Raw genomic sequence first — 23080 nt, forward strand, 5'->3', positions numbered from 1 at the left:
TACTATCGAAATTAAAACATCGATATTATTGTATATCGATATTTTAATTTCGATATTTTGTCTCACTACCGGCCGCAACTCCTTTCTTTTTTCACCTTTTCGTTCTGTCTGTCAAAAATCTATCTTTAACACCAGGTCCACCAACGCCGATATCTCAGTAGGTCGATTGGGAATCTGCGAAAGGGCATCTTTTATCTCGTCTCTCAGTCCTCGATAGAAAACTGCCGCTCTCTTGTTTTCTGGCCAGTCCCTCTCCACCACTAGCTTGTTGAACTGAGCGAGATAAGTAACCAACTCACGGTTTCTCTGCTTTAACTCCAATAATTCGTTGTCTGTTGCTTGTGAGGCTCTTCCTCTGTCGTATATTCGAAGAAATTCTTTCTTGAAATCTTCTAAATTGTACAATATTGGGTCATCGGTGGTAACTAAGGCCATCGACCAAGAAGCCGCGTCCCCACTAAGGTACGACAGTATAAATGCAACACGAGACTGTGCATCGGGAAAAATTGTTGGTCTACACATAAAGTGTAGCGAACACTGTGTTAAAACGATCTGAGCCTTTTGAGGGTCTCCGTGAAATCGCTCTGGTGGTGCAAGGGGAATAACTGGAGATAGAGAGTGTATAACCTGTGTAGGGGTCAAGGCTGAAGAACTGGCGTTAGATCTCGGATTCTCAAATGTGAAAGGTTTGGGCGTTGCACCTAAGCCTGCTTCGCTCATCTTTAAATTAATCACCTCTTGTCGGAGAATCTGATTTTCCTCCCTGACCGCTTCTAAGTTTCTCTGCATATTACCTAATATGTCTCCCAAATTCTTTAAATCTGTCATTCTGCTCGGGTGTTGATGCCAACTTGGGCACTTCACTCTGTCAGGTTCTGATTTATTATTTCAAACAACACAGGAGCAGAATGAAGCCTTTTCCCAACTCTCCTCTCAGTACTCCTCTGCTAGGTAATTGTTACACCTTTGCAGGTAAGTACCAAGGGGGGAAAGGGGAATGGGATAGAGAAGAGACTGCCCTGTAATCTTCGTTATTCTCTGCCTCTACTTCTTCTTGTTTCTTCTTATAGGAGACTGTGAACAAATGCATGCATGTACTAACTTGCTTATCTTTCACTGTATACAATTTATACATAAATGCTTATCTTACCAGGAATCTTCTTAGGGCTTGCCTCTCTTCTAAGTAAAATGTATATTCTTATTTACGTGCTTCTCTTCTTTAATCTTCAGGTTTGACTGAGTTCTATTGTTGCTTCTTAAAAGAGGAAGACAAGGTAAGTACTTATTTATTTAACTATCTCTTAATGTCTATGGATACTCTGCCCTCACTTACTGGTTAATGCTTTAGCCTATACTTCCAAGTTTGTATGTAGAAACTATAACCAGGGTGGTTCTTGACAGCTTGCTCAGAAAACGAGTCTTCAAACTTCCCAAGAGACTTCTGAGAGGTAATTATCCTAAGTGATAATTCTCACCTGCACTAAATAACATTCTGTTTAAACTCACAACCTATTACAATTAGTTGCCTATAGTGTGACTCGCACCGAGTCTTTCTTAACTTAAACATTTTGAACACAACTCAAAGGTCTTGAGATATATACAACTGTATTTTCAAGCATTTTAACAACATAGGTTCTCATATTCTTTCAACGTGCATAATGCAATAGTTTATCTTCTTCCGTAACTTTTCACACGTCAGGGAAAATAGCGTTTCTAAATAATACTGCTCTCTCTGACTTGCGCAATATCTGTTCTATAACTAAACTGGAACATCCGCCCACAACCAATTCTGCGCAGTTCCCGAAAATGAGACGCTTCTCTATGAACCTGCGCACAACCTCTCTAACCAAACAGGCATGCGCTGAATTCAGACTCTAACCTGCTATTTCTTCAATTCTGGAAATCCCGACGTCGAAGACCCGACGCCACACACGGCGAAACCTCATTGACTAACCACGACGCATTTCAGGTAGGTCCTACTCCGGTTAAGCTCTCGGTGAAGTGCGCCAGAGAACGTTTGAGCGCGCTTCACCTGAGCTACAAAATTGAGGGTCGAGAAACTAGGCAGCTAAACGGAGGGTGTGTTGGCGGCCATCTTAGATGACCATCGTCGCCAGCACACTCGCCAGCTCCAGGAACGATGGGCTCTGGAATTGGAATTTTGTAAGGAAGAGGTTGATACAAGAGCCAAAACAGGGCTGTGGGGAGGAAACCTCCCGTGAGCCCTGACAAGCGGGCAAACTTCTGGCAAACTATCTTAAATCTCGTAAAGAACGTGTCTTGATAGATTCTATTCATTCATAGGACGGGAAAACCCTTTTCAAAGTCCATGACATTCTAAATGAATTTATGGAATTTTACAACACTTTATATACCCCAGAATCCTCTCCACTTACCTCTTCTATTGACTCATATCTCAAACAAATCTCTCCCTCTTCTCATCCAGACATTGACTTTGGCTCTCTAGAATCTGATCTGTCTATCCAAGAAATAGCCAAATCCCTAAATCTCCTTAAGGAAAATAAGATGGCAAGTGGCTTTATGGTAAAAAAATTCTAAATTTTTACACATCTTCTTTTTCCAAAACTTTTACAACTGTTTCCGTTTTTCCACACCAATGGTAAAGCAAAGGGTACTTTCTTAGATGCTACAATCTGTTTCAACCATAAAGATGGCCGCGATCCCAACAGTGTAAACGTAGACTACAAAATCTTTGCCAAACTCCTTGCGCTACGTCTTGAGTCTCTTTTACCGAAACTATTTGGTTTAGAACAATGTGGTTTCATTGACAGTCGACTAACATCGGACAACTCTTGTTTATTTTTTAATGTATTAAATAAGGCCTCATCTCTTTCATACCCTCTTGCTGCTGTCTCTATTGATGCAGAGAAGGCTTTTGACAGACTAAATTGGTCCTTTTTAGGTCTCGCGCCTAGCGGTGCAGTGCGCAGCACTGCTCGCAGAGACTTTTTGTAGGGGGTTAGGAAATGGACCTAGGAATCGCACACGCTTTTCCTTTTGGGCCAAGCTATTGGTGTTTGCGTACGTCTTTTTTACAAATACAGCACACAATTTGCCGAAGGCGGGTGCATTGCTCCGCCCATGGCCTATTGGTGTCTGTTACGCGCAGCAGCAACACATATTTCCAATTATCGTGCCCAGACGCGGGCGCGATAATTGGAAACATATGCTGCTGGTCGCAACCGCGCGCGCACACCAGCAGCTCCAGCATCTTGCGCGCACCATTCGTGGGCTTGTTTCGTTTACCACTCGCTCACCCTCCTTTCCTACAGCTGCTTTGGACATTGTGCTTTATCGGCCGATTTATTTTTACATAAAGTGAGCAGCGACATCGCGCTTTGACTTAAAATATGGTAGCAGCACCTCATGTGTGGCCGCTTTATATTTACAAAAAGTGCCCGCTGCGTCATCGCACTTTAAATATTATATTTTTGTTTACAGTAAAATACACTGCGCTTCAAATTTAACAAGGTGGTTGTGTGCCTTTCTTTTATGCTGAGCGACTCACCTACATAAACTTTTACACATTTTTGTTTCCCCCCAACAGTGTGCCATGCTGCACTTTAACTTTAATAATGGCGCTTCATCTTGTTCTTCTGGACCTGGGGGGCGGCGGCCACGCGTCACCACCAGGGAGTTCGCAGGCGCTTGGGGGAGGCGCTCCCACAGTGCTTAGCGCCCCCGTCTTTAGCCATCTTATCAGTCGGAGAGCGGAGCGAGCAGTTTGAATTTGAGTTCCCCTCTGTCAGCCTCAGCGCGGCGCAGCGGACCTTGAAACCCACGGAGGCCTGATCCTGCCCGGTATCCTTGGTGGTGTTGGTGTGTCAGTGCGCCCTCCCTCCCCCTACTCCAGGGACATGAGTCGTTGCTGGTAGCCGAGGACACCGAGAGTCTGAATGATGACCCTGATGACTCCCACACCGGGGACATCTCCTCCGAGGTCTTCAACGTGTCACGAGCCGTGGACGGTGTCCCAGACGAAGACGAGGAGCCCAGGCCCGTCAGACGCAGTTCCTCGGAGGACACTATAAACAACGTGGGCAGTCAGAGCACCACCACCCAGCCGCAGCCCCTGCCCACCGCATGGACCAGCTCCCGCTTCAGGGTCATCAAGTTGGACCACGGCTCAGGAGAGCTCTACCGGTGCGACCGCTGGACCTGTGTGGAGTTCTACAAGCGTGAGAGCGACAGCATGGGCCCGCCGCCGACACTGCTACAGACAGGGACAGTGGAATGGGGGTCTCCCACGCAGGGCCCTCCTTTGATCAACCGGCTGACAGCTCTGGGTCACACGCGACAGGCCAGGCCGCCCAGCAGCACTTTCTCGTTGGTCAGCAGACTCAGGTGACCGGACACAACGGGACTCAAGTGAGCCAACCCTTGTACTTTGTGTACTCTCAACCAAAGATCACATCAGGACATGGTCTCCCTTCTCACCCTCCTACTCAGGCGGAGTATATGCACAACAGGACTGTCCACCCCCATCAGGGGCCTGCCCAGCAGGCTCCCTCTAATGTCCCCAGCTCTGCGGCCTCCAGTCTTCCCATGGGCCAGGTGAACCATTCACCTGGGTGTGTACAGGTCAGTGACTCCACTGTCCAGGGACCCATGACCGGCCACAGTGTTCAGAGTCACCCTGCTGTCATTCCACAGGCAGGGGGTGTGGTGCAGCCCAGGGTGCCACCTGCAGGACTTGTACAACAGAAACCCGTGACTCAGCAGCAGCTGGATGAAGGTGTGTCAAGTAGCCAACACATAGTCACTGGCACAGTTCATTACGTGCCCGGTGGCGCCTCTGTTACGAGTGTGCCTGTTGTGCCGAGTTGTGCCACTCCTGTCAATATGCCAAATGCCTCAGTTACTGTAGTCCAGTCGCAGCAGAGCTGCCAAACGACTGTAACTTGCAGTGCCAGCCTCGTCCACCCCCTTGGGCTTCCAGGGAACCATGTACATTCAAACCTTCAACCTTCAAAGATTGGTCCCTCTCAGAATCCATCTTTTGCGCACACAGACAACAGAAGAAAGTCTAAGCCTCTACCTCAGCCGCCACATTCATTGATTGCAGAACATAAACATTTCCCGAAGTCTCCCATGTTAGACTCACTTTCAAACCCTCTTCATCTCCCAGTAACAACTCTAATGAACACCCTTGCACGTTCTGTATTTGGTAGATCCATTCTAGTTGATGGTGATGAAGACAGGTATGGGCACTTGTATTCTCTATGAGGTAAACTGAGGGGTGGTTTGGGAAAACGGTAAGTTTAAAATTATGGAATTGTTTTGGTATTTTAAAATTAAATCTTTTAGCATAAACCTTTCGGAGAAGTCGGTTCACCTTAAAGTTTTCCTATAGTGCCAGTATCCTTTCTAATGGTTCATGAGTTATTCTTCTCAAGATATAGGTGATACCTGCCTCCAAGCAGTGCCCACAGTGGGCTGTTGCTGGAGGTTACACCACAAAGCCTAAACTTTAGAATAAATGACACTTCCTAAATCGAAACATGCTTTGAACCAGTTTGTGCCTATTAAAGAGTGGTTGGATCCACAAACCATAATTTGTTTGAAACCAACCTACGTTATATGCTGTTGTCCCTACTGATTCTGGAATGCACCAGTGGTATTGGCTTCGATGACGGAGGCCCTGAACCACTGCATGTGGTGATACTGCCATCTGGCTTCTCGGGTATCACAACACATGGGACTAAATGTGTGTTTAGTGGAAGTATACTTGCGTTCACGGGCTTTCCAACCCCTGCTTAAAACGCTAAAGTCTCTTCTAGTCGCTTTTTAATTTTTTTATATTCTGGTTAATGAAATGTTACCAACAATTGTCTGCAAAGACGCACCCTTAAAACATAGGCGGATTAATCTTGCTTGCAGATGTCATTATAAAAGGGACTTCGAGCAAGATACACTAGGTGGCGACTTTCTTCAAATGTCTCCCACGACTCGCTGGTTAGCTGCTTCGAGGAGCACATCTGGTGCTTCGGGTTGAATTCAGTCGTAGTTTTAAAGAGCATTTTGAACATTGACGTTTTTCACACCAGGAAACCATTTACAGTTTCTCATGCAAATTGTAAGTGGCGTGTTCTTAAAGCCTTTAGTGAGTAGTTACACATTCCCCTTATGCCTCTGCCTTTTATTTGGCCTGCCAGATGCTTATTAGAAAGATGTACATTTTGGTGACTAGATGTGTCCTCTCTATATGGATTAGCTGTGCATGATGTAAAACCAGCAGTCAGCTGCTTCTGCCTCCCGCAGCATTGATGGTGCAGCGCTGGGTTTTACTAAACATTCATTTAGCATCGAGCATTACTATCACTGCTAGAAGGAGTCCAGTGCTGCAGTGAGCAAATATTGCATTTGGGATGTCATTTGATCATTTGTTTCGTTCCAACTGAAAACTATGAGAATACATTTACATCAAATCTATAGTTCAGCTTGGCAGCTGAAGCTGTGAAAAAACCTATTGGCGCATGCCAGGAGGTGTGGTGCTTGAGCAAATAATGTATTTGATCACGTGCCTTGTTCCCTTTGGGCCCATGGGGGTTACATAATGCTCTTTAGCTTCTCAACCAATCCTAGCTAACTGTGTACTATCTTTTCTGGTACATGACAAATATTCAAAGCACTTGCCTAAAAAGGTAGTACACTGCACCGTGTAGGGTTGGAATTCCTTGTTTGATCTATAACTGCAACAGGTTGTAATACATTATTTAGAAAAGTTGGGTACTTCACACGCGGTCATGGGTCTTGCATTAGTTAAAGTTAGAGCTTTTGGCGTTAAAAATGACAGTGTTTTTCACTTTAGCTTTTTTATACCAATGGCAATAGCGCAATGCAAATATAATTACTCCACTGCAAATAAAAAATTTACAAAGTAAATAACATTGTCATTTTCAATGCCAATGGCTCTAACTTTAACAAATGAAAGACCTATTGCATTGCAAATGCTTGTTATTTAAAGCTCTCCATTGGCATGGAAGTGGTCCTAAATTCATTTCTTTGATATATTTGTTATACTCAGCTCCTAAATCTTCTATAGTAGTTAATGGGCTTGTTTCTCAATCTTTCAATGTACACTGCGGTGTACGTCAAGGTTGTCCTCTCTTGCCCCTCCTTTCTATTTTATCACTTGAAGGAGTAGTTTCTGTCCTGTAACTCCAGTTCTGTAGTAGGGGTATCTCTGTTATAGTCATAATCTACTGAATAGTCCCGCCCATGTGCGTGGACCCCGGAGCAATCAAAAATAATCTTTTAAGTTGTCAAAAAATGCAGACCTGCACAGACACTTAAGAGAGAATTTAAAGACAGATAATGCAGCCTATATCCACAGGGTACACTGTCCAGTACTTCAACTAGAAATTCCACCATGAATCCACAAACAGCACAGCCTGTCCAGATTTCTCCACATAGAAAAACTTGCTTTTACCAGCAAAACCCTCTGGAATGATAGAGAGGAAGGAGTGGACAGACAAGCCCCATAGGCTGCCATTGTGTGGATACTGAGCCTTTAAGAAAACTTTCCAGAACTCTCTCAGTATGCCAGAATGCACAGCAGGTCCCTTTTACTTTCAGTTCTTTTTGAAGGCGTAACACGCCAGACCTGTAGCATTCCTTACATGAATATCTCTCTCTCCACCGGGGAGGAGGGCGGGCGCTTATGACTATAACAGAGATACCCCTACTACAGAACTGGAGTTACAGGACAGAAACGACTCCTTCTGTAGTAGGGGATCTCTGTGTATAGTCATAATCTAGTGAATAGAATGGCAAGCCCATCCCCACACCAAAGCGGCGGTGGAGAAAAAAGAAATAACACCACTACTGTGCGAACAGATTTCGCAGCGAAGCCTGCCCAACCTGAGCGTCTGTCCTGGCTTCAGTGTCCAGACAGTAATGCTTAGCAAAGGTATGGACCGACTTCCAAGTGGCCGCCTTGCAGATTTCTGCAATTGGAACATTACGTAGCAAAGCAGTCGTGGCAGCTTTGCCCCTGGTGGAATGAGCCTTAGGTTTACCCCCTAAGGTCTTATTAGCCTTCTGGTAACACAATTGTATACAGGTCACAATCCACCTCGAGATGGACTGTTTTGAGGTAGCAAGACCGGTCCTGACTGATCCATAATTGATAAACAATTGGTCTGACCTACGAATATCTTTGGTTTTATCCAGATAAAATTTCAACACCCTCCTGACATCCAGAGAATGCAGAGACCTTTCCGCTGGAGATGAAGGATTCTGAAAAAACGTAGGTAAAGTTATGGTCTGGTTAACATGGAAATCAGATATAACCTTTGGAAGAAATTTAGGGTGAGTACGCATAACAACCTTAGCAGCATGAAATACAGTATAAGGATCTTGGCAACACAATGCCTGAATTTCACTCACCCTGCGGGCCGATGTAATGGCCACGAGGAACGCCGCCTTCCAGGACAGGTGCTGCAACAAAGCCTTATGAATAGGTTCAAAAGGCTCCTTCATCAATCTGGACAGCACCACGTTCAATTCCCATGAAGGCGAAGGAAGCCGGACAGGAGGGAACACTTTCTTCAAGCCTTCCAAAAAATCTTTGATCACAGGGATCTGGAAGAAGGAAGTCTGTGAAGGGCATTTCCTCTAGGCAGTCAGCGCAGCGAGCTGAACCTTAATGGAATGGACATTAAGGCCAGACTGCGCCAAATGTAGAAGATACGGAAGGATGACATCTTCCTTACACGTCGTCGGGTCATAGTTCTTGGACTTGCACCAGATGCAAAATCTCTTCCACTTGTAAGCATAGGAAGTCCTAGTGGACGGTCGCTTAGCCTCCTTCAGTATGTCCATACAATCTTCTGGTAGATTCAAATGGCCATATTGCACTATCTCAGGAGCTATGCCGCCAAACTCAAAGACGAGAGGTTGGGGTGCACCATCTGCCCCCCGAACTTCGTGAGAAGGTCCGGCCGGCACGGCAGCCGTATGTGAGGAAGGAGAGACCAGTGAAGCAGGTCCGTGAACCACCACTGCCTGGGCCATTCCGGGGCAATCAGGATCATCGGCGCCCTGGACTGGGACAGCTTGTTGAGCACCGCCGGAATCAGGGGAATGGGTGGAAAAGCGTACAGAAAGCTGTTCGACCAGTTGATCCATAACGCATTCCCCAGCGTCCCCTGCTGGTAGTACCAGGAGGCGAAGTCTCGGCATTTGCTTTTTTCGGCGGTGGCAAACAGATCTACGTCTGGAGTCCCCCGAAGTCCCCCGAAGTCTCGAGTCCCCCGAAAACTTCTCCTAGTACTTCGTCGTTTATGACCCATTCATGGTTTTCCTGAATCAGTCTGCTCAGTGCGTCGGCCTGAACATTCTGCACACCTGGTAGATGGGTAGCCGTTATCGTCAGTCCTCTGGCTAGAAGCCAACGCCAGATTGCCTGCACCTCCTGCGACAGAGTGCGCGATCTCGAGCCCCCCTGCTTGTTGAGGTAATACATCGTGGTCGTATTGTCCGTCTGTACAAGCAGAGAGTTGGTCTGGAAAGACGGATGAAAGGCCTTAAGTGCCAAGTAAACAGCTCTGAGTTCCAGGAAATTGATGTGATACGTGGACTCAATCTGGGACCACGTTCCTTGTATTTATAAGTCTCCGGAGTGCTGCCCCCAGCCTTGGAGAGACACATCCGTCACAATAGTCTGTGTGGGAATGTCCTTCTGGAAGGGAACCCCTCTGAGGAGATTCTCCGCTGAACACCACCACTTCAGAGACTGAAGAGCATGCAGAGACAGTCGTATCTTGTCGTCCCAAGATCCTTTCCTCTGATCCCACTGATCCTCCAAGCACTCCTGCAATGGTCTCATGTGCAGCCGTGCGTGTGGCGTGAGGAAGATACAAGAGGCCATCGACCCCAGTAGAGAAGACACCGTCCGCACTGTTGTAGATGGAGCGGTCATAAGAGCCTGAGCCTTCCGAAGGAGTGATAATCGTCTCTCCTCCGAAGGAGAAACGCTTGCTGACAGCGTATTGATGGAGGCTCCCAAGTACTGTATGCACTGGACCGGAGTCGGGACAGACCTGGACATGTTGATGTGCAACCCCAGCTTGTTCAAGAGAACACACGTCTTCTGGAAGTGCGCTTGAGCTTCCGAGAAGGAGGAGGCCTTGATCAACCAATCGTCCAGGTACGGAACACCTTGTTCTTCCTCAGGTGTGCAGCTACCACCGCCATGCACTTCGAGAATGTTCTGGGCGCAGATTTCAGCCCGAATGGCAGTACTGTGTACTAATAATGATTGGCGCCTACTTGGAATCGCAGGAACTTCCTGTGTTTGTGTGCAATGAGCACATGGAAGTACGCATCCTGTAGGTCTATAGCACATAGCCAGTCTCCCTGTTGCAGCTGAGGATAAATCTCATGCAACGACAGCATGCAAAATTTCTCTCTGCGAATCCACTTGTTTGCTTGTCGCAAATCCAGAATGGACCTGAACTCATTCTTGTTCTTCTTGCGAACCAGAAAGAACCGGGAGTACAGACCTCTTCCCCTTTGAGACAGAGGTACGTCTTCTATCGCCCTTTTCCTTAACAGGATATCGGCCTCCGCCTGGAGCTCGCGCAGCTGAAACTGCGAGCTGACCGGTGGAATTGCTGGAGGCGGGCTGGTGAACCGAAGACTGTATCCATTGCAAACAATATTCAGCACCCACTTGTCCTGAGTCATTTTTCTCCACTCTGCCTGAAAAAATTGAATGCTTCCCCCCACCGGAGTGGGTAACGGATGTAGGGGAAGTCAATCATAGACATTTATAGAGCGCTCTACTTACCCGGAGGGTCTCAAGGCGCTAGGGGGAGGGGGGTGCTGCTACTGCCCGAACAGCCAGGTCTTGAGCTTCTTCCTGAAGGCGAGGTGGTCTTGGGTCAGGCGCAGGTCGGTCGGGAGGGAGTTCCAGGTCTTGGCGGCTAGGTAAGAGAAGGACCTTCCTCCTGTTGTCGTTCTTCGGATGCGGGGGACGGCGGCGAGGGCGTGACTGGCTGATCGGAGGTGTCGTTTGGGATCGTAGAAGTTGATGCGGTGTTGAGGTAGCTCGGGCCTTGATCGTGGAGGGCTTTGTGTGCGTGGGTGAGGAGACGGAAGGTGATTCTCTTGTTGACCGGGAGCCAGTGCAGGTCTCTTAGGTGTCCGGAGATGTGGCTGTGTCGTGGGACGTCGAGGATGAGTCTGGCTGAGGCGTTCTGGATCCGTTGGAGTCTCTTCTGGAGCTTGGCGGTGGTTCCGGCGTAGAGGGCGTTGCCGTAGTCCAGTCGGCTGGTGACGAGTGCCTGGGTGACAGTCTTCCTGGTCTCGGTGGGGATCCACCGGAAGATCTTCCGTAGCATGCGCAGGATGTTGAAGCACGACGAGGAGACGGCGTTGACTTGCCTGGTCATGGAGAGGGAGGAGTCCAGGATGAAGCCCAGGTTGCGTGCGTGGTCTGTCGGTTTGGGTGCGGTTCCCAAGGCGGGGGGCCACCAGGAGTCATCCCAGGCGGAGGGCGAGGATCCCAGGATGAGGACTTCCGTCTTGTCCGAGTTCAGCTTCAGGCGGCTGGTCGACATCCACTCGGCTACCTCTTTCATTCCTTCGTGAAGGTTGGCTCTGGCGGCGGCGGGGTCGTTGGTCAGGGAGAGGATCAGCTGGGTGTCGTCGGCGTAGGAGATGATGTTCATGTTGTGTTGGCGTGCGATGGCCGCGAGGGGGCTCATGTAGACGTTGAAGAGGGTTGGACTCAGCGAGGATCCTTGGGGTACGCCGCAGATGACTTCGGTGGCCTTTGATTTGTGCGGTGGTAGGCGGACTCTCTGGGTCCTTCCGTTGAGGAAGGAGATGATCCATTCCAGTGCCTTCTCCTGGATTCCGACGTTGTAGAGGCGCTGCACTAGGGTGCGGTGGCAGACGGTGTCGAAGGCCGCGGAGAGGTCTAGGAGGATGAGGGCCGCTGTTTCTCCGTTGTCCATCAGGGTTCGGATGTCATCGGTGGCAGCGATGAGAGCGGTCTCGGTGCTGTGATTGGCTCGGAAGCCAGACTGTGAGGGGTCGAGGGATCCGTTCGTCTCGAGGAATGCGGCCAGTTGCTTGTTGATGGTCTTCTCGATGACTTTGGCCGGAAACGGGAGCAGCGAGATGGGGCGGTAATTCTTGAGTTCGGTGGGGTCCGCTGTTGGTTTCTTGAGTAGAGCGCTGAGTTCGGCGTGCTTCCAGCTCTCCGGGAAGGTGGCGGTGGTGAAGGAGGTGTTGATGATGTCCCGTAGGTGGGGTGCGATGACAGCGTCGGCTTTGTTGAAGACGTGGTGAGGGCAGGGGTCGGTCGGTGATCCGGAGTGGATGGAGTTCATCATGCGGACGGTGTCTTCGGTGCTGATCGGGGTCCAGGCGCGGAGGGTGGTGGTGGGGGGCGTTGGTTCGGTCGTGTCGGACGTGGCGTTCGTCGGTTGGGTGTTGAAGCTGTTGTGTATGTCCGCGATCTTGTTGTGGAAGTAGGAGGCGAGGGAGTTGCAGAGTTCTTGCGATGGGGTGATGTCGTTGTTTCCGGCGTTGGGGTTGGAGAGCTCTTTCACGATGTTGAAGAGTTCCTTGCTGTTGTGTGCGTTGTTGTCCAGCCGGTCCTTGAATGCAGTTTTCTTGGTGGCGCGGATCAGTTGGTGGTGTTTTCGGGTGGCGAGCTTGAGGGCAGTCATGTTGTCCGGTGTTGGGTCTCTGCGGCAGGTTTTCTCGATAGCTCGGCAGTTCTTCTTGGAGCTCTTGAGTTCGTTGGTGAACCATGGGGCTTTTCTGCTGCCGGGTCTGCTGGGCGGGGTCCTCAGGGGGGCGAGTTCGTCCGCGCAGTTGCTGATCCACTCCGTGAGGTTGTCGGCGGCCTGGCTGGGGTTCGCTGAGCTGGCGGGAGGGTGCTGGCTCAGGGAAGCGGCGAGCTGGTCGGCTGTGATCTTGCTCCAGCTTCTGCGGGCAACCTGTTGCTGGTGGTGGTGGATCGTCGTTCTTCTGAAGGTGAAGTGGACGCAGCTGTGGTCCGTCCAGTGGAGTCCAGTGGCGTGGCTGAAGGTGATGTCTTTGCTGGATGAGAAGACGGCGTCAAGTGTGTGTCCGGCCAGGTGGGTGGGGGTGGTCACCAGCTGCTTGAGTCCGAGGTTGGCGAGGTTGTCGAGCAGGGTGGTGGTGTTGCGGTCGTTGTTGTTCTCCAGGTGGAAGTTGATGTCCCCCAGGAGGATGTAGTCAGCGGAGGGGAGGGCATGTGGGCTGACGAAGTCGGCGATGTCCTCGCTGAATCGTGTGCGTGGTCCCGGGGGTCGGTAGATCAGGGTGCCTCTGAGGGTGGTCTTCGGGTCGGTGTGGATCTGGAAGTGTAGGTGTTCGGCGGTGGTCAGGATGTCGTCTGTGCTGGTCGTGATGCGGATGGTGTCCCTGTGGATGATGGCGATGCCTCCTCCTGTCTGGTTGGCTGTGCGGTCCCTCCGGGTGATCTTGTAGCCCTCTGGGATGGCGATGGCGATGTCGGGCGCTGAAGAGGCGTTCATCCAAGTTTCCGTGAGGAAGGCGACGTCAGGAGCTGTGGTGTCGAGGAGGTTCCAGAGTTCGATGGCGTGTCTGTGGACGGAGCGGGTGTTGAGCAGGATGCACTTGAGGTGGTTGCTGCTGTTGGGCGGCTTGGCGGGTGCAGGTGCGAGGCAGGTGAACTTGCAGGACTGGCAGATGAAGGGTCCGTGGGTGCGTCTCGGGGTGGCTCGGTAGCATCCTGGGACTCGTCCGTCGTTGAGTGCGTTGAGGGTGGCGGCGTCGTACGTCCGACGGGTGGGCTGAGATCTGCGGGGGCCAAGGGTCCTGGCACTGGGCGCGGTCCAGGCGCGGACGGGCGCAGACGGGCTTACCTTTGGCGCACCTTCGGCGCTCATTCGGTGCTCCCGCTGCGCGCGTCCGCTGCGCGGTCGCTGAGGGGGCGTCATAAGAAGGGAGCCGGGAGGGCGGGTCAGCAGGGAGGCGTGGAGCGCGTGGTCCTATCGGCAGGCGTGGGGACGGGGTCGCGGCAAAACCGGCGCGAAAAACCAGGCGGGCGGCCCTGCTGCGGCTGGGGCTCCGGACTGGATGGGCGTCAGCAGGTAGCAGGCAGGCAGGTACGAGGCAGGCAGCAGGTGGGGAGCGAGGGGGCAACCAGGCCGAGGGCACAGTGGTCGCTACTGATCCGGGGTCGGGGTCCCCTTAAGAAGGGAGCCGGGAGGGCGGGTCAGCAGGGAGGCGTGGAGCGCGTGGTCCTATCGGCAGGCGTGGGGGCGGGGTCGCGGCAAAACCGGCGCGAAAAACCATGCGGGCGGCCCTGCTGCGGCTGGGGCTCCGGACTGGATCGGCGTCAGCAGGTAGCAGGCAGGCAGGTACGAGGCAGGCAGCAGGCGGGGAGCGAGGGGGCAACCAGGCCGAGGGCACATTGGTCGCTACTGATCCGGGGTCGGGGTCCCCTTAAGAAGGGAGACGGGAGGGCGGGTCAGCAGGGAGGCGTGGAGCGCGTGGTCCTATCGGCAGGCGTGGGGGCGGGGTCGCGGCAAAACCGGCGCGAAAAACCAGGCGGGCGGCCCGGCTGCGGCTGGGGCTCCGGACTGGATCGGCGTCAGCAGGTAGCAGGCAGGCAGGTACGAGGCAGGCAGCAGGCGGGGAGCGAGGGGGCAACCAGGCCGAGGGCACAGTGGTCGCTCAGGGCCTAGACCCAGCCGGGCCCTTGTTCGCCGCTGCGGACTGCTGGCCTCTGCACTTCTGGCTCTTCTGGAAGGGCCTCCGGAACTGCTACTGCTGTTGTTGCTGTTGCTGTCCCGAAGCCTGCCCTCACCCTCTGCCTTGCGCCCCGAACCGTCTCTGGAACGGGCGGTAGGTCTTCTTCTCCTTGGGCTTCTCCAACCCGACAGCCATCAGGGTCTCGGCCTCCGCTTTCATGCGGGCCATTTCGTTGTCCGCATGCTTGCCAAACAGGGTTTCCCCCGAGAAAGGCAGGTTGGCAACCCATTGTTGGGCCTCTGGCTTGAGGGATGTAAGGCGAAGCCAAGCGTGGCACCGTTGGTTGACACCATGGCAATATCCATGCGCCGCCAGAAGGGACACATCAGCAGCCGCGCTGATGACTTGGTTCGACACCAATAGTCCCTCGTTGAGAATCTCTTGAAAGTCCTCTTTCTTCTTTCGAGGAAGGAGCTCAGCGAATTGCTGGAGGGATTCCCACGGGGCTCGATCATATTGCCCTAGCAAAGCCGCGGCACTTGCAGCCATCATTGCAGTAGACGCCGTCCCACAGATCTCCTGCCAGCCGAGTCTAACCAGCGGCTCTCCTTATCAGGAGGCACCGTGGACGACGGGGTGGTGGCATGCTGCATCCTAGCAGCCGTCACTATGACCGAGTCCGGTGGCGGATCCATCCTGAGAAAGGCTGGGTCAGAATCCGGAGCCCGGTACTTCTTGAGGAGCCTGGAGGGAGCCGCCTTCGTCACCGCCGGAGTGATAAACAACTCCTGAGCGGGCTCTACCAATCCTGGTACTAGGGGTAGCAACGGTCGAGACAGGTGCTTTTTATGTAGCGTCTCGAAAATCACGGACGTCGTGGGTGTGGGCACAGTCAACATGATGCCCAACTTAGCAGCACCCCTCAGCAGAACATCTTGAAATGAGACGATGTCGTCCACTGGCGACACCCTCGTCCCCGGGGATTCTGACAACGTCGGTGAGTAGTCCCTGGTCTCAGAAGAGCCTGTGTGGGATCTCGATCTGCGCCTCCTGTGGCGTCGCCTTGATCTTGTCAACGACCGGCGCCGACTCCTCGATCTCTCCCTCCGTCCGGAACGAGAGCGCGATTTCCTCGGCTTCGGATGCTCCGCAGGAGACTGCGGCCTGACCGAGACCTTCGGCTGAGGAGTCCCCTTAGGAGGCGTCAGGTACCGTGGCAGCGAAACCGACCTCGGCGGAACCGGAGGCAGTCCTTGAGGAGGATGCAGAGGATGACCATGAGGTGGAACTAGAGGTGGAAGCGGAGGCGGAGTGGGTTTCCGTGGCGGAGGTTCCTTGGGCAAGGGAGGAGGAGGGGTAGCCGATCTTGGCTTGGGAGGTGTATATACCTCGGAGTACACCGAGCCCTGTAACTCCCTCTTCTTCTTAGGCGGAGGCGATGTAGTGTCTCCTATTGGAGACCGTCGCCGAGGCGCCCCAGCGGACCCAGAGGGACTCCCGGCGCCAGAACTCCTTCTGCGCTTCCTTGGCGTCGAAGAACGTTGTCTCGACGTCGAGGAACGCCGTCTCGACGTCGACCGGCGCCCTCGTCTCGACGTTGAGTCACGTCTGGACGACGAACATCTCTTCCTCAATGGCGACCGTCCACCTCTCGACGTCGAGTGTTTCGTTCGTGACGTCGAACGTCTTCTTGATGGCAAACGCCATCTCAATGTCGAACGTCTCCTCGGCGTCGAACGCCTGTGAGTGTTCGACGTCCTCCTCGATGTCGAGGATCCCTTCGACGCCGACCTCCTCCTCTTCGCCGACGGCGAGCGCCAACGCCGGGCCGAACTCCTTCGACGTCGATGACTCGACGACGACGACGATGACACCGTCGACGGCGATCTCGACGGCGGCCTCGTCAGTCCCCTCGACGTCGAACGTCGACGCCGCTTCAACCCAGAGCCCTGGGGAGACGGGTAACAGACTGCTGTCATCCCTCTCGACGTCGTCGTCGATGCTATCGACGTCGACGGAGAAATAGGACGTTTGCTGGCCTTCCTGCCTCTGGGGAGCCCCCAGAGGCCTCAGCATGGGCAGATGAAGCATGCCCAGACTCACCTTGTGTCTGCAGTCTTCTATCTTCCAGGCCTTGGAGCCTGATCTTCATCCTCTCTCTCAGGGTCCTGGTGGATAATGTCTGGCAGATGCCACACTCCTCTGGGACATGAGAAGAGGGAAGGCAGACGATGCACACCTCATGTGGGTCCGACTTGGCCTTCTTCCTCGGACACTCCGGGCATTTGTCAAACAAAGCAGGCATTTTGACAAATAAAAGAGTGCACCAAGACACACACAAGGAAGAAAACACCAAAGTACTTCAATGAAAGCACTCAAATCCTTGAAAAAGTGAAAAATCACCAAATAAACCCTTGAAAAGGGAGAGCTCAATGCTCCAGGGTCCTGCTTGCAGGAGTCGGAAAAAAGAACTGAAAGTAAAAGGGATCTGCTGTGCATTCTGGGATACTGAGAGAGTTCTGGAAAGTTTTCCTAAAGGCACAGTATCCTTTTCTGAGCCACATAATGGCAGCCTATGGGGCTTAGAAAAACACGAGTTAATGCAGGGCTAGAGGGATGTTTATAGACCACATAAACATCCCTCTAGCCCTGCATTAACTCGTGTTTTTCTATGTTTAGAGCAGCGTGCAGCTGCGGGCTATTATAGATTGATCTAGAATAATAGCGATCATTTCATTTCTATTAGTAAGAAGTGGTTAATATTTTGACTTTTTGTCTTTAGGTTTCTTATACCTCTTGTCCCCTCCACTGTATAGCTACAATGGCTGAACGCCATGGTTTGGCGTATGACGACGCCATGTACCACTCTATTTTAGACAACATGCCAAGTCTTTTGGAAACACTGCCCACACCCACAGTGAATGCAACAGATGACTGGACTAAAGTGCTGGCCTTAAAGAAGTCGCAATCTCGGACTCAGACTCACGGGGTCATCATGGCAGAGTATATGAGAGCCAGTTGCGCACCTCCCGGGCTTATAGTTACCAATGCTCCACGACTATTTCTGAGTGACAAACCATTCCCGAAGGACTGGTCAATGATCGCTTGGCGCTGTACCCGTGACTGGCTAATTCTGATTATCAGCACAGCCAAACGGATATCAGACGCCATTTTAGTAGAAATACAGGTGTTGGAGGGCAAAATTAAGGCTACCATCAGTGCCACCTTCAAGAAAAACAAAGATGAATCAGATAAAGCCAACAAAGAATTTGCTGATTCGATACTTCAGACTAAACTTGAGAAGTTTAAGAAAGACCTGGCCAAGTTTAATTTGGAAACTGTTTATCCCTACACCAGCGATAACTACAAAGCTCCTGATTTTAACAAGAGAGGGAGGATGTATGGATCAAATTATTCAGGATCAAGCACGGAGTCAGGGAGTGATTCGGAGACCAGTAATCAACCTTCCAATGCCGGTAACTACCGAGGCAGAGGTGGTAGATCACAGAATTATAGGGGCCAGTACAACATGCCCGGCCAATCATGGTGGCCTCCGGGACCCTGGGGGTATCCAGGTAACTTCGCGCCACCGATGGGCCCTTTTCCAGGTTTCCAAAATTTCAACAGCCAGCCTTTTTTAGCGCGCGGCCCCAGACGGTCACGGGGCAAAAGAAGACCGGCACAGGGACAACCTCAGGTCCAATGGGAGGATACAACAGGCCCACACGTAGGAACTCGGAGTCAAACGAGACGGATTGCTCAAGAACAATAAGCAAACCCAAACAGAGTTTGGTGGTCAATCTCAGTTCAAGAACTTTAACGGACATAGAGGAAGCGGTGCTGAATAAGGGCCTAGGCTTTGTGACCACTGATGAGGGCGATCCATTTGTTTTACAAATGGAATTAGCGCAGTTTTTTCGCAAACTGAGGCTCCACTATTTCTTCAAAAACAAGAACTCTGAGGAATCGGAGGTAGAGATAGACACCAACACAGGTCTGAGGAACAAATCTACTTTTTCACCTCCCTTACATGCCATACCTACTCAAGTTCTCACTTTTGAACTAGCTGTCAAAAATGAAATAGATCTCATACAATACAGCTCCAAACCACGGTACAATAATCTCACCACTGCAGAGAGACAGGGTCTTAAATCACTGACCCAAGACAGTACGATAATTGTGAAGCCCGCTGATAAAGGGGGCTCCATTGTGGTACAAAATGTAGACACTTATAGGGCAGAGTGTCTCCGGCAGCTGAGCAACAGCGATGCCTACCGTCCACTGACCATCGACCCGACTCCCAGACTGACGAGGGAGATCAAAGTCTTGGTTGAAGAAGCCTTGGCGGAAGGCTGGATTACCCCCGCAGAGGCATCATTCCTGCAGGCTAAGCATCCCATTATGCCTTATTTTTACACCTTACCTAAGGTGCATAAGCCACAGAGACCGCCTCCAGGGAGGCCCATAATTTCAGGCCTGGGCTCATTACTTGAACCGCTTTCAGCGTTTGCTGATTATTTTCTCAAACCCTTGGTGAGCATGATGCCCACGTTTCTTAAGGACACTGCTGATGTCCTGAGAGTGATTCCCGAGATTGCCTTTGATCGAGAGACAGATTACCTGATCTCTCTGGACGTTGAGTCTCTGTATACCTCAATTCCCCAGGATGCGACCCTGGATACCATCAGGTCCATCCTGGGTGAATCGGAATTGAATTCCATCACTCCAGTACCGTTCATTATGGCTCTGGCTACCATAGCCATGAAAGAAAACTTCTTCATGTACGAGGACCAGATATACCATCAAGTCTCTGGGACCAGCATGGGCAGTATTTTTGCCCCTTCGCTGGCGAATCTATATGTCCATCATTTTGAACAGTCGACAGTTCTGCATCCCACCAATCCCTTCTTTCCATCCATTATTTGGTGGAAAAGATATATTGATGATATCCTGATGGTGTGGAGAGGGACTAGCGAATCGGCCGTACAATTTCACCAATGGCTTAACAGCAAGAACAATTATCTCCGATTCACGATGGAAATGAGTAAAGACAGACTCCCGTTCCTGGATCTCTCTATTTACAGCACCTCGAGGGGTTTGGAGAGTGAATTGTATAAAAAGCCAATGGCAAGGAATTCATTGCTCCTGTATGAAAGTCAACACCCTAAGTCTTTGAGGGACAATCTGCCCTTTGGACAGTTTCTTCGAGTCCATCGGAACTTTTCTAGCCCAGAAACTTTCAAACTCCATGCTGAGGAGCTTTCCAAACAGCTGAGAGAGAGGCACTACCCCAAGAAATTGGTCCAACGTTCATACAAACGAGCAGCGAACAACCATCGGGCTGCCCTCTTGGAACCACGCATAGAGAAACCACCACTGGATCGTCTAACCCTAGTGAGCACTTTCAACACCAAATCGAACTATGTCCAAAAAGTGATCAAAAAACACTGGAGAATTTTGAACAGTGGCAAAGAAAAGATTCCCTTTCCTCTGTTCGCCTTCAAACGCTCAACCAACCTGAGGGACCGTCTGGTACACACACGACCCAAGACCACACCCAGGAGAGAGCTAGGCACACTATGGGATCTCCCGCCGGTAGTAGGGCATCATCCTTGCGGGGGTTGCTCCATTTGCCCTCTAACAACTAAAGTCACGAGTGTGGACATTGGTACAGATAAGCCTTGGGAGCTGCGGCAGTTCACAAACTGCAACAGCACCAACCTGATCTACCGCATCACGTGCACGTGCAACGAAAGATACGTGGGCATGACCACGAGAAAGGTACGTGTGAGGATGCAGGAACACAAGAGCACTTTCCGTTGCAGGAAAGATGTCTCCAAACTCACTAAGCACTTTCTCACGTGCAATCATGCCGAAACAGACTTCAAATGGCATGTTCTTGAGAAACCGTACATTCCACCACATGTGAGTGATGTGTCTAGATATCTTTTCGTCCGTGAGCAGAGGTGGGTGTTCAAATTGGGGACACACAAACAAGGGCTGAACGACGACATTCCATGGGTCTCCTTGTCCTGATCAATTTGATCTGTGCCTCTATAGATAGTGTTATGCGTGGCTTACACCTTTAATCAGAGGACCAGAGGATTTGTCCTTGTATTTAACAGTATTATTTTCTTTGGGCGACACATTAGTTGGCGTCTGGCTATAGCATCTTTAGCCCACGACCTATTGAGGAGTTTAAGAGCACTTCGCTTATGGTGTGCTCGGGACTGGGCACTTTTGTTTCCATCATTGCCCGCATGGCAGGGCGTCTTAGCTATCGTTTTCTGTCACACGTGACGGTGAACCTGTCTACCTTGGTTTGCACCGTTTTTTGAGAGGGGTTCGTCACTTGCGAATACTCCCCGTTCAATTCCAGCATAAAAGTATTGGTGATTCTAGAAATCCCTGTGGAGCGTGATGTATGTTTCCCAACATGCCACATTTGTTCGAGCATTACGCTTGGTAATGTTTAAAAAGTAACTAGTTATTCTATTTTAATGTATTTGCATTTGTGACACTAGTTGGCACTTTTGACGCCGTGCCTATGACTACTAGCAAGGTGAGCGTCTGTTTTCAATTCCAAAACCCTTAACAACTAAAAAACTAAAAAACTACACTCACCAATGACATGATGTCATCGTGTAGTTCTATATCATTGGCTGAACTAGCGCGTGTCTAAATCCAGTTTTGTCCATACATCTAGAGTAGGCAGCATTCTGTCTAGGGTTGAGTGATATCCCAGTCGGTTCTAGGTTCAGGCGTTCTAAGAGACACCGCTCTTGGCCACGCACGAAACAGTAATGCGGAAATACATCCGTGGTTTTGGAAAGAACTACAATCACCCATGACGTGACGTCACTTTGTAGTTCTATACCGGCTCGTTCTCGCGAGAGGACGCGCGCGGGGCCTCGATCGAGTGTGGGCAGCGTTTAGGACAGATGTGGTATCATGTCCTGGAACCATCAGCGGGCACTAATAACGAGGTAAGCGGCAATAGAACCACTACAATGCCAATACATAGTGCTGTGTGAGGAGGTGGCGACTTGGTCAGCCCCTCCCTCACCGGTATCGATTGGATGAGTGTTCCTCAGCCGAACAGTGAAGAAGTCAGTACGCATTGGGGACTGTGCCTCCCCCTGACTCAGTCACCGCCGGGGATACCGACGGATAGGTAGGATTACCTGCCTTATTAGCCCGACATAACGGGCATGCCACTGTGCTAGCTATATGATATACATTAGATACTTTGAAAACCCATGTTAATTTAGCCTGTAGCTTGCAGGGAGGTGGAGGGTAGGTGTATTGTGAACTTACTGATGGGGGTTAATTGACTCCATGTACAGAATACCTTGGATTGCGTAGACATTTACACTACCAGAGTAGCTGCATGCCTGGATGCCCGGTTTGTGTAGCTGACGTAGTCGTTTTCTGTTATTGTAGAGCGGGGTCTCACATATCCTGAGCCAGGTCCAGGAAGAGGTGAGGTCCACTCCCCGGACACACTGGGTGAGTAAATAAGCTGGTATATACACTTTTGTTAAACAATTTATTATGTTTTATACAGACCAGGGTAATAGATTGTGTTTTTCCTGTACGTTTGTCCTCTCTAAACAGTACATACTCAACCAGGTGCCGAAGAGAGGAGTTGAAACAGCTGAAGGAAAATCATATCCTTTACTGGTTTTTCACTTGTGTGTTTTTTCATACATATTTTTCACACTTTATTCACAACCAATGCAGTAGTATTGTTATAGAACAGAGACCCTGACGAAAGCCGAAGGACTTATCCCTGAGCGGCTGAAACATGTTGGTCTCCTCGCAGCTATTTGTTTGGACTGCGATGACGATATTACACTGTTCTTGTTTTTAGTAAGGAAGGGGCGAACAATTATTAAAGTTCTCTGGGTTGAGCTCCCTATCCTTTTTTAAGATCACCACTTATCATATTTTTTGTTTACACTGCACTCCCCATCACATCAACATCATGTGGTAGTACCGAGTGATTGTGGGTCGCTACCCCATATCTGGTTATCGGGGTATGCCGGTCTCAATGATCTAGAGACACAATACCCGATTAGGACTACCAGATGATAATATTGATCATTACAAGACTGTTGATGGGAATCCTACACCAGGGGGGACTCACGTTACTGGTTCTTCACATCTTGTGATCTGGTTTGTTAGTATATTTTATTCACACCCTTGTACTATTGACAAGGTGTGGATGAGCAGAGGACTACGGTAGAATCCTTAATAAGACCCCTAAGTTTGTAGTTGTTTGTTGAAGCCTATGGGGCTTGTCTGTCCACTCCTTCCTCTCTATCATTCCAGAGGGTTTTGCTGGTAAAAG

At 50.6% G+C, this 23080-nt stretch overlaps 1 protein-coding gene and 1 pseudogene across 1 annotated transcript in view; one reads left to right on the top strand and one right to left on the bottom strand.

Annotated features, from left to right (window-relative positions):
- LOC144798401 (NACHT, LRR and PYD domains-containing protein 3-like) overlaps positions 1–23080 on the bottom strand; it is a 546600-nt gene that overhangs the window by 291979 nt on the left and 231541 nt on the right. The window lies entirely within an intron of this gene.
- LOC144799253 (TSC22 domain family protein 2-like) lies at positions 909–17543 on the top strand (annotated as a pseudogene).

The sequence above is a fragment of the Lissotriton helveticus genome, chromosome 12 (genome assembly GCF_964261635.1).
Source record: "Lissotriton helveticus chromosome 12, aLisHel1.1, whole genome shotgun sequence".
Taxonomy (NCBI): Eukaryota; Metazoa; Chordata; class Amphibia; order Caudata; family Salamandridae; genus Lissotriton; species Lissotriton helveticus.